Raw genomic sequence first — 10315 nt, forward strand, 5'->3', positions numbered from 1 at the left:
ATATGGTGTGTATATATATGATAAATCTAATCACAATATCTCTGAGCCTTGTGACAGAACCAAAAATATATTTGGAATTATATCTACATATATGTTGATGTATATTATTCTGATGTATATAAATGGCCAAAAAAAGAGTTACATAATTTATTAACATATTTCAAAAGGTAGGATGGGCAGATGTTACTAACTTCCATTTGCTCACTGTAAGTCACAAATGTGCACTGTGACCATGACCAATACTTTGTGAAAATAATGTGAGAAATGTTGAGGCATATGGATTTAATATCTAAAATATGTATACATCTTATAAAAATACACATTTAAATATATTTCTGAAAGACTAAGAATTTTTCTAATATGCACTTTTAGAATATTGAATCATTTTTAAAATGTATTTACTAAGGCTCTCTCCTCAATTACATTCAAAAGTGGTTCGTAATAACAATGATTAAAATTGAAAATAATGATGATCTGCAATAATAGGAAGTAATTATTGTGGTAATAATCTGTGGAAGATAACTTCAAGCAGCTAATAGCAAAGACAAAATTATAGGGACTGAATACTGGTGGTAACCAAATGAACAATTTCCCTATAAATAATGTTTATTTCATTGTTAATGAATATTGTCAGTTGCAAATCAATTCAAAAAACAAACAAGTATATTAACTAAAATAGATAGGCAGAACACCTTTCAAAATAATTAAAAAAATATTCCTCAGCATCACAGATATTGATTAATACTTGTAGAAAGTTACCTCAGTCAGGTAAATAGATAAGATATATAAATGCTATGGTAGATTATAAATAATAACGCTGATTGATATAGTTTGCAACGTGTCACAAATATAATCTAACTAGAGGCTGGTTGCAGGAAGATTCGCGCAATAGGTCTTCCTTCCCCTGGCTGCCGGCACTGGTTTTCCTCCAGCACCCGGGACCCAGGCCTTTGGTCTGGCCGCAGCAAGGCTTGGCTTCTCCACTGCGGCCCCAGCACTGCAGTGGAGAAGCCAAGCCTTTTCAGTCTTCAGTCTTCAGTCTTCAGTCTTTGGTCTTCACTCTGGCTGGAGCCTTCAGTCTTCCCTCTACGCCTGTGTATGCAAATTAACTGCCATCTTTGTTGAGTTAATTTGCATAGTCGCTCTGATTGGCTGGTGGGCGTAGTGGAGTGACACCAATTTACATGTTTTTCTTTTATTAGTATAGATGTGTTCCAAGGACATTTTCCAAGTGAAAAGACAAAAAGTTCGCTAAATTGCTAATAGGGTACCTAGCAGATTTTTTTTTCTTTCTGCATCTTCTTTTGAACAACATGTGGCCCAGAGGGAACTGGAACACTTAACATTTGGGTCAAAGTGTTCCTTTTGATGATTCACTGTGGCACTGGACAGTAAAGTTTGATAGGTTTCAGGAAAACAAATAAAAACAGTAATTCAGGCTCTATTCTAACTATCTCTATAACCTTAAGTTTTGTTTTCACTTATAGGCATAGACATCTTGGGAATTCTAATCACAAAATGAAAAATTCTGAATCAACAGAGCAATTCAAAAGCAAAGCTATTCAACCTATCAAAGAGGTTAGGTGGAAGAGGGTGATGGAAGGGTAGGGACACTTTCTGCTATCATAAATCCCTTGTTATTAGAGCCCACAGAGTTCTTATATTAAAACAGTTCCTTTCTGTCCCAAGCCCCAGGTCTAGTATGTACCCCCAAGATTTCAGGAGAAATTAGTTGTCAGTGCTGCCAGCTCCTTGAACATGATACTAGTAAATAAGAGATGAATACTGTCAGTGACTGTGGAATTAAAAGTAATCTCTAAAAAGAGTATAAAAATGTCTTAGAAAGGAGGATCTGTTCCTAAAAACATAGAGCAATAGACTCAATTTAAGATGAGTCACTGCATACATTTCATTATTGAGGATGAGAAGTTAATGAGTGGGCTAAGAAAAATGTTAACCACAGATGCAGGAGGAGACATTGGAATAAAATAAAAATACAAAAGAAACTTCAGATGTGGTAAATTATAATTAGCTAGCTCTAGCTCATGTGTGTAAAAACAACAACAAATAAATATCAAAAATATTATCCAGGATATACATAAAATTCCCTGGGATTTTTTAAATCCCAATTCCAGGTCATGGGAAATAAACTTATTGGGACAGACTCCAGTTGACTTTCTAGTTTTCTATTCCTGAATTGGAAATATCAGGGTTATGTGTGGAATCCTGTCAGCTTCACCCTCTGAATAAGGGAATAATATAAAGAACCCTGCTGAGTTAATGGAAAGATTGATTAAAGAAAGCAACCCAGGAGGGAGCAGCTTTGGCTTCTCAGATCTAACCAGGGAAGAGTGAATGACCGAGGAATCAGCATCTCCAGTTACAGGAGACAATCTATTGTCAAAGATTCCAAGGATGATTTCAGATCCTATGGGTAACTCAAATCTTTGCATAAAGAAAATATAACTTCCCCACTAGTCAGATAGTTCCCTTACTCCATCATTTGAGTTACTTGATACATATAATCGCAGCTATTGAGACTTGGTTAGAACGGCCACATAATCCTGGATTTTCTGAGGCTGTACCAAATTAAAATTTTCAATCATGCTATTGATGTGTGTGTCCTAAATTTGGACCCAGGAGATAATGAACCCTTACCTCCGACATCACTGTGCATTTAAAAAATCCCTACCTTAATTCAGTCAGGGCAAGGAAAAGAGAAGGAATTTTACAGTGTTAAAAGGATTCAGGCTTCGAAGTATCAGAAATCAGAATAGTGAAGAGGTTAGCAGAAAATATAAATTGTTTTTAGATAAAGGATACTTGATGACCATAGATTAAGCTAGACTCATCTGTGAAATTTCTGGAGTGAAACTCGTATAGCTACCAATCTAAATTACTATAATGGTCTCATTTATCATCATCGGAGCAGTTAGAAAAGACCCTAACATGACCATAGAATTGAGGGTAGACATTGTATAGATGCATCTGCTCTTGTCTCTTCATTTGTTATGCTGTTTGCACGTGTGTGTGTGTGTGTGTGTGTGTGTGTGTGTGTGTGTTTTCTCAGCATTCTTCCACTACATTGTGAGTTTCCTTAGGGTAAGGATATTTTTTTTTTGAGAGAAATTTTTCTTAGGATTTTTTAAATGTTTTTATTTATTTTAAGAGAGAGAAACATTGATTGGTTGCCTCCCCTACTGGGGATCCAACCTGCAACCTGGGGCATGTGCCCTGACTGAGAATCAAACTGGTGACGTTTCAGATATGGGAAATGCTCCAACCAACTAAGCCATACTGACCAGGGCAGGGATATATTTTTAAATATATTTTTGTTCTAGAACCTGACATAGAATAGGCATTCAATAAATGCGTGCTTGTTGCATCAATGAATCAATGCTGATCCCACAATAAGAAAACTAAAACAGTACATACATGAGTTTTAGCTATCAAGCTCAAATGCCTTGATGAAGAAGATAAAATTCTGTTTTTAAAGTGGAATATAATTCATTTCTCTAGCTTGTATGTTTAAAGGAATAGGGGCATAGACTTGGGATGGTTGCCTAGCAACTGCTTATCACAATTAGGGAAAAGTCTTGGACACAAACCCAAAGAAAGGATCCTAAACCACTGCAACACAGAATTCATTTACTAGCTCATGTACAGTTAGTTCTTTTTAAAAAATATAACATTGATTTTTACAGAGAGGAAGGGAGAGGGATAGAGAGTTAGAAACATCAATCAGCTGCCTCCTGCACACCCTCTACTGGGGATGTGCCCACAACCAAGGTACATGCCCTTGACCGGAATCAAACCTGGGACCTTTCAGTCTGCAGGCCGACGCTCTATCCACTGAGTCAAACCAGTTAGGGCTAGTTCAATTTAATTCAATTTCATGATATGGTTTATGACTAGCTATGGACCACTTGACATGCCTCCTAGGAGCATAAACCAAGCAATATTCTCCATTTGCCATATTCAATCAAACCTCCGAATTTCTTTCTGCCACACTCAATGCTGAAGAAATAAAGGTGAGTCAGCGTTCTCAATGAAGGGGTGAACAGAAAGGCATATGGAAAACAGGGAGCCAAAGAACCTGCTTGTCTGGAACCAGATCAAGGTGTGAGGAAAAGCCACCGGGAGCAAGGATGGCCCCTCCTGATGATGCTGGGAGCAAATTGCACCCAATGTAACTAACTGCATTACTCACTACTCAGCTTAAAATCTGAAGGTTGCCCTGTGCACCAACTCATGACCTTCAGACTGGACGTACCTGACTAACATGTTTTCTTCATTCTATTCACTAATGACCCCATTTTTTATCTCATAAAAGGTAATTTTATTATATTTAACAGTTATATGTCATGAGAGGAAATGTGGTACAGTGGTTTATGTTCTGAGTGCAGATATATTTGTGCCTTCATTAGACACAAATAATTTTTTGCAAAGTTATTATGTAAATTTGCAAATTATTGTTTTATTTTTTAAAATTTCTTTATTGGTTAAGATATTACAAATGTGATCCCATGCTTTTTAAAGAGTTGATTTATCAACAATCACAATTTGGGATATTTCACAAACAAAATGTGTAATTTTACACTGCCTGAAAAATTGCAAGTTTTGGCAATACTGGGTGATGACAGCTGGGGCTTCCGAGTAGCTACTTCTTTTAAACAAAGGAGATAGTCTTGAATCTACCACAATTTCTGTCACTGCCAAATAATCAAATGACTGTCATGTCAGGACTCTTCGTGAATACAAACGTCCATGGTTGGATTGAGGCAGTGTGGTACATGGGCTGGCTGCTTCTCCTTCAAAGGAAAAACATGCACATAGTATGCACTTCAATTTCAAGTTCTGTGGCATCATGCTGGCAGCTTGAATTTGGCCAGGGTGGAAATATTGATACAATAGAAATCTGCAAATGTTATCAGTTGGTTTCTCCATCCAACCTCAGAGACCAGGGTTAAACATTTACCAGGGCAGCAGTGGACTGAGGTGAAATGAAGAGCAACTGCAATTCACTTCAGTTACATAGTTACCTGACTTACAGAATACAATCATGCCCCTCCCCCCAAATTAACACATACAAATCTACAATGAATCTACCATTCCATACTGAACTATTTGCCATTTCTAAGATGGGACACTTTTTCTCTGTTTCTTTGTAAATATTGTTCCTTATTTCTGTACCTTTTCATCTTGTCTATCTGATCAATGCCTGTCTATCCTCTAAGATTCAACTTAGGTATCCTACTGTCTTACGCATTACCTCTTTAACTGCCTATGCTATGCTATGCTCCACCTGTGAGCTTCTGAACAGGAAGCCCATTTTTCTAGTAGTTTTCCAGTGTTGGGCAATGGCCTCTTTGAATGTCCTTTTCTCCTACTGGATGTTGTGCTACTTGAGAATACAGTTTTGCTTTTAAATATCCTTCCAGAATGATACATTGCCTGCTACCTAATAGGTGTTCAATATAATTTCTTTATTTTCATAAATATTTAGAATCCAGGAATTTAAGTTCTTTGTATTTTGACACATTTCATGTCCGCTTGTTATAGTCATGAGTACTTTCTGTCTCTTGAAATAAAAGTGTTTCCCCGGCCTGAAACATCAGAGGTAAAGTATGGTGAGGAGAAAGAGGAGCACATGGAGAAAAAGCATGGCTCACCCCCAGCCCAGGCTCTGGGTAACTGATTGAATTAAGACTCTAGTCCAAGGCTACTAATAACAATGCAGTCAACTTTCCATTGGGTTTCAGCTGCTGCTCTTGTTTAATTTTATGACTCAAACGTTGCCTCCCTACCACTAAAAAGCCCAGCACAGGTATTATTTATCTTACTCTTAAAAGCACAGAGATTCAGTAAATATCCTAGATATCTAGTTTTATTATTTAAAACCTTAAATCTCTACTTAAAATGTGAGTCCATTACTACCTTTCCTGGAGTTCCTCAGAGACATCCCCTGTCATCATCTTATCATTGAGATTTATTGATAGCATTTCATGTACCAACTGCCCTTTTCACTTTATATCAGACGCAGATGTTCAAGCTGGCATCTTCCTCAGCTGCAACCAATGTGCATAATGCCACCGCTCCTTGATTGGCTTCAAAACATTTTCCTATCTACAAACAAGAAAACAGCTTAAGGTTTCTGGTGGCACATTTCAAGTGATGCTGCTTAATTCATGTACAGTTCTCGGTATCATGATTCTTTCATATTGATCTTTATAAATAGATTTTCTGATGTTGCAAGCTGAGAAAAAAATCCTTTAATTAAAAGGAAATTAAAACCATGATGGTGCAAGGTAGTACCAGACATTCTATATCACTATGAGTATTAAATTATATGTTAAAGAAAAACTTAGATGTGTTGGCCATAAGAAGCTATAATCCCTGCTAAAGTTTTTTATTGTGATATTTGTTGCTTTTCTATTTATTTTCTTTTTTAACTTCTCTAAAGTAGAAAAAAAATTGACAATACTTATATATGATTTTCATGATCTATAAGAAAATTATCATTTAAAGAATAATGTTTCTGGAGTAATTCTCATGTGAATTCTCAAATTCTAAATTAGCACAAATTGCTCCAAATAAATTTAATATGATAAATGTCTCTTATCCAAAGTCTTTATCCACTTCTCTGTTAAATTTGGCTCTGCTTTGACTAGTCTTGCCTTCTCAACTTCTGAGACTATCAAACCATGACCACCTAAAACTTTAGTTGTAGTTGAATTCTGAAAATGAGGTGACTTTAAAGGACCTTTCTCACAAAAATCATAATAGACACAAAATGATTTTTTAAAAATTCCTTTGGTATCTAGAGCTGTATTTACTTTGTTTTCTTATTATAAATTGTTATTTTTTATAAAGATTAAAACAACCTGGTATTTGGAACATCAAATATACTGGATTTTAGGTTTATACTCTCCATTTAAAGATATTTTAGAGTTGTTTTAGCAGTTTCTGGACCACTGGATGGCCAAGATATATCCGGAAGGTAGAATGAGGTAAGTGCTTTGCAAAGTGACAGTTATAAGTGAGTAAGACATAAGGAGATGAATCACTTGTCATCATATTGATCTGAATTCTTGGAGGACAGAGATCACACTTTTGAAGGAGAAAAGCAGTGCATTTCTGCAACTGGATAGTACTTGAGTCCCTAAAATGCTCCTTGAAATAAATGGGGCACAAAAGAGGTTTCTTTACCCTAAAACCCGCTCACATTCATTCTCGACAAATTTCTGAATTCTTGAGATTTCTAGACTATTCTGTTAGAACAGTGTATCTTTAAGGGGCTAGGCAGTGGGGTTTTCATGGATTTAGCATCAGTGGATTCAGGTTTGAAACTAAGCCTCGCCTCTTGCTTTAAGAAAATCACCCAAAGCAAGCAAGTCACCCTGAGTATTAATTGTCTCCTTTGTAAAACAGTTTGTTGAAGATAATCTTCACAGATCTCAAAAAATCACATGATGTATAATAGTGCCATGCAGCCTCAAACCAAAGGCCATTCCATTCTCTCCATAGAGCTGTTTCTGTTTTAGTGGCTAGTGGAAAATATTCCAGAAAAACATCTAGTAATTTCTGATACTGGATATTGCATTACGTTGATGTATGATAAGGCACTAAAGATGTAGTTTAGGTTTCAGTAAAATTTATAATTGGATTATTGCCAGAAGTTGGCAAGCGTACATATAGATACACAAAATTTTGAATTTCACCTTTGCTACTTAATATTTTCATTTTAACTATAGAGTCTTGGCCATCTCACTTAACCCCTCTGCACTTCATTATTTTTTCTTCTATAAAATGGAGAGAATAATCCCAACTCTGATTATATCAGAGGGTTACGAAAAATTAAATTAAATATGTAAAAATTAGCTATTATATGACCTAGGAATGGACTGTATTTATGAGTAGAAGTCAAGAGTCTCTCATAAACAGTTTATTGCTTTAGAGCCAATGCTTTAAAGAGGGACTGATTATTAGGTGAGATTCATTCATTTGCCCAACCCACACTAATACATTTCAAATATTGTACAAAGGTGTAGGTCACTGACATACATAAAATACATCCCCTAATTTCAAGATATGCATAGTCCAGAAGGGGTTGTAGACTCAGCTCCTCATGGCCCACAGGTATATATATTTTGCTAGAATAGTTTATTTAAAGTTTGAATTAGAAGACCTTTTACTATACTCTCTAGACAACCACATGCTCAATCTCTCCCTTTCTTCTTATATTAATGCGCTTTAATCAGACATGGTACCTCTACTTGTCTCCCAAAGGCCATGCATTATAGGTACTCCTTCCCTCATCCAAACGAATACTGCATTATATATGCCTAATTGATGTCGCAATTTGAACTTAAGGCTACTTTCAAGAATTTTTGTTACCATGCAAGCTGTTGGAATAACATTCAGATCCTCCATTCATATTTATATATTTATCACAAAAGCTTTTTTGTCATTTTTCATGTATACCATGCATACCTCTAAATATTTATTGGATTTGCTGTATTTCATTATAATTTTGCCAAAATGCAGCCCTGCCATATAGAGTACCCTTCTCTTACATCCTTCTGAGGCCTGTACTACTCTCAAACTCAACAAAGTAATTGAGAGCTTCAGCACTAGACTGTTCCAGTCTTCACTAACTGTTCCCTTTTCTGAATCCCTGTAGCATTTCTAATGCCTATGCCATGAACTTGGGACTGTAATCACATATGAAAACACTTCTTTAGCTACTCCATATCTTTCCAAACCCCATTGTTTATTTTAAAAAATATATTTATATTGATTTCAGAGAGGAAGGGAGAGTGGGAGAGAAATAGAAACATCAATGATGAGAATCATTGATTGGCAGCCTCCTGCATGCCCCCTACTGGGGACTGAGCCTGCAACCCAGGCATGTGCCCTTGACTGGAATTAAATTCCAATCTAGTCATGATAACATGGCAATTAGAGATAACAACAGCATGAGAATTGACTGAAAAGGTCCAATTATTAGAATAATTAGTTAATCAACAAGAAAAAATTCAAAAGAAATGTTTTTTTAAGAAATAAAGTGCAGTGGCTAAAATAACCACTTCTGTTGCAAAAAAAAAAATACAAGACAGATTTGATATTTGGTCATCTAGCAATGTCCATAGAATATTGTACTCCTATCATCAATACTCTCAAAATTTAACCTGGTGCTTGCATATATTTCAGGATGAGACCAAAGATGGCACTAATAGGCTAACCTACTAGTGTTAGAGGAAGTTCATTCAACTCCATTGTACATCTTGTCTTTAGCAAGTTTACCATGTATTAATTGAGAAATTAACCTAAGAAGCACATAAGGCAGAAAACGTAAAATGGTAGTAAGTACTATATCAAAGAGCTGGTGATACTTGGGGCATTTACTTACTTCTGTGTGCCAGTGAAATTATCTGAGAAACTAATAATTGAATTGAAGTATGAGGCAGAAAGAAGTTAAATGGTGTGAAAGATGAAATAGGAAGGAAACATTCAGGCAACAAAAGAGTATATAGTCTCATTCACAGGTAAGTAAAGCTAGAGTACTGAGAGCAAAGGGAAGAATGGAGAAAAATGAAGTTATAAAGGTAAATAAGGTTAGGTCTTGAGGCCCTTCTTTGTAGGCCCTGTCAAATATTTTGGCTCTATGAATATAAGTATTCTCTCTTTTTTACCGCGTCCAGAATGACTAGAGAGTGGTCCACGAATCCTGAGTAGGGGTGGCTGGGGATTGAGAAAATGAAAGAAAGAGACAGACACAGAGACAGAAGGGAAAAGCTGGGGCCAGGTGGGACAGCTGGCCCTCTGATGGAGAGACAGTGACCCAGAGCCGGTACAGTGCATTTATTTTATACAATATGATACCAGGAAGTTTTACTAAAGTTTAAGATAAAGGAAATTATGTGAAATCTTGGTTAAAGATCAAACTGGAATTATTCATTCTTGTGGCTTCTTTGTAATCATCACTTCTGGCTGGGCCTGGATAATTGCATCCATTCCTGGTGCCTGGCTGAACTTAGATAATGAAACCCATCCCCTGGCACCTGAGCTAAAGGTCAGGCTGACAACACACCTGCCTCTGGCAAGGCATATTTCCAGGGCATGGCTCTGCCAGACGCCACTGGATTCAGATGACAATCATCTCTGGGGCCTTTCCCAGGTGCTCTCTACATATGAATAATGGAAATTTTGAAGTAAGAACTCTATGTCTAAATTTACATTTCATAGAACATTGTGGCTTCAGTGCGAAGAAAGGATTTAATAGTGCAGCATTGGGTATGGGGAGAAAAGTTGG

This window comes from Myotis brandtii, unplaced genomic scaffold (assembly GCF_000412655.1).
Source record: "Myotis brandtii unplaced genomic scaffold, ASM41265v1 scaffold82, whole genome shotgun sequence".
Taxonomy (NCBI): Eukaryota; Metazoa; Chordata; class Mammalia; order Chiroptera; family Vespertilionidae; genus Myotis; species Myotis brandtii.